Source organism: Podarcis tiliguerta, assembly GCF_965153285.1.
Source record: "Podarcis tiliguerta genome assembly, chromosome: 7".
NCBI classification, from domain to species: Eukaryota; Metazoa; Chordata; class Lepidosauria; order Squamata; family Lacertidae; genus Podarcis; species Podarcis tiliguerta.
The window spans coordinates 17,044,031-17,046,453 of record NC_139540.1 but is presented as its reverse complement, the minus strand read 5'-3'; the positions used below and the strand labels follow the sequence as shown (position 1 = coordinate 17,046,453).

General features: G+C 41.5%; 1 long non-coding RNA gene across 1 annotated transcript; it reads right to left on the bottom strand.

Moving 5' to 3' along the window:
- Positions 1-272: 272 nt before the first annotated feature.
- On the bottom strand, positions 273-2,069 carry LOC310681793. The gene is made up of 2 exons (XR_014513626.1): positions 1,598-2,069; positions 273-503 (listed from the first exon to the last, which is right to left on the bottom strand). It is a non-coding gene; the product is annotated as an uncharacterized lncRNA (long non-coding RNA).
- Positions 2,070-2,423: the final 354 nt, after the last annotated feature.

The following is a 2,423-nucleotide window of genomic DNA, read 5'->3' as shown; positions in this document are numbered from 1 at the left end:
CAAGTCAGGTGGAAGGAGTTCTCTCATGACCTGCCTCAGAAACAGGAAGATCCTCAGATAATGGGATGAAAAGGACTGTGTCCCCACATATTAATAAACACATTAAATGACGCATTAATAAACCCCTGTTTAAAAGCACCATTATAATATTAATGCTCCCCACACCTACAGTAGTTTGCTAATGCTGCTGAGAGTTTTCAGGAATGTCCTATGTTAGAGTTGCTACAAGCAGAATCCCTGATCAGGACAATGAATGAGTTCTACCACAAGAATGAGTTCCAAAAAGTTTTACTGCAAAACAGTCTTAAACTAATTACAAAATAAAATGTTGCAATGTGGTTCCATCCTTTCAGTCTTTGATTGCAGTCTGAGAACTTTCCTCTCTGGTCCCAGAGAGAGATCCTACGCAAGCAACTTGCTTGTTCAGGATCGCTGAGCTGAGCTTCTACTGCTGTTGGCTTCCAGTGAGCGACTTAGATGCTGAGTTCTCCAGTTTCATCTTCCTGCCGATGAGAGAGATCTCTGCTTGAGTTTCCAGGATGAGTCATCTTACCACATTAGCTACAGACAAACCTCCTGCCTAACACAAGCTTGAGCATAAGTTTTCAATACATACAAACATGGCATTTTATGCACATTAAACCAATATCTCTAACACCCTGTTCCCTTCACTCCTAGAGTGATTTAACATTCTATCCCTCTTCCAGGGAGCTCTGTAAATTATAGCTCTGTGAGGAGAATAAGGAACCCCCAACTTGCATGAGCACCATGGAGCTGCAATGGAGTAGATAGTCAAAACCCAAGGGCCAATAGGAGGAGCTGAGAGACCTTGGTGTGGATCCTAGCAGGATGGAGGGATGGATTTGGGGCCCCAATAAATTTCTGATTCTGTTGAGGAGTTCAGTGACCTGGGGGTGCAAATCCAGATACCCCATAGAAGCGCTGAGTGAGTTGTCAGAGGAACATCCTGCCCCTACAACACTGGACTCCACAAGCCTTACACAACGCTCAGCCCCATAAGTCAAGAGTAACCAATGTGGTATTGATGGGAACATCTCTGGGGGACACCATGTTGGCTCCTCCTGCTCTAAACCTATCCCACTGGCCTTCACCCTTAGATCCTCAGATGATGTTGGGATACATCATTGGACCATTGAATAAGATGCCTGCGGATTATGGGAGTTGTAACCCAACAACATCTGAGGACCCAAGGCTGGAGATCTCTGACCAAACCCCAACATATCCATGAGATTTTTAATATTATCTTGGCCATTCTTAAAATCATATGAATGACTGAAGTGGTTTTCCTCTATGCTGCAACACATCACTAGACTCTACCACACATATAACAGATAACAGGTGTACTGCAAAGTGGAACTGACAGAATAAATTGCTCGCAATCACTAATACAATTGAGCAAAGCTGCAATGGATACAATTTCATTTATTGATGGCCCTGTTCTGGTGAGTTTAACACCAACATTCCCTACATGCATTGTGAAGCAGCCTAGGCTCAATGTTACCCAATCTGTGTTGAGAAGCAAATGACTTGATCTAACATGTGACACACACACACACGAAATATTTGCAACTGTAACCTCATATGATCCTTCGCAAGATTTCATGCCATCAGATAGCATTTGTGCCCAATAATGCTTTTGCTAATCCCATTTGGAACAAGCCATTGTTTGGTTCAAATCTGTGGACAGACTTCCTGACTGACTGACGCGACAAGCTGGGAGCTGGGAGTTGAGCATTCTTTATCTAACTTCCCAATGCACCTTGGGAAAATTTCATGATAACCCTGAAGATATATGCAAACAGGAACTGATGAGCCATTTCCATGCAAGAAATTCAATTAAATGTTTTGGTTCCAACCCAGAGATAACTTGCTACATCAAACTCTCATTGAAGCCAATGGAACTTTGCCTAAATTCCTCTGGAGTACAGCCTTTATCTCCTAGACACTTCAAAGGAAACAAACCAAACCTCAGTGTTTTTCAAGATCAAAAGATCTAACAGCTATCGAAAGAGTCCACACCCTACACCAAAGAAACTATTTGGTGAAGACAACTTGATGCTAGGCTCAGCCCTTTGCAGCTGATTTCTGGATAGAGATCAGAGACTAGGGAAGGGAGAGTTTGTCAATTTCTGTTTTTCTGTTTCTAATTTTCCAATCTTACATTCAGTTTTCCACATCAGCTTGTGCTTTGTTTTTAAAGTCCTTGTGGAAATTAATAAGCACATTAGCGCAAAATTCTCTTAATAGGCACATGTTGGTATGCAATTTTGCCTATTAAACTCATTTTTTTTTTTTGCAAGATAGTGCATTTACATCTACATTTTCTTCTTCTTCTTCTTCTTCATCATCATCATTAAAATTTGTATACTGTACCACCCTTCATATGTAGATCTTAGAGTGGT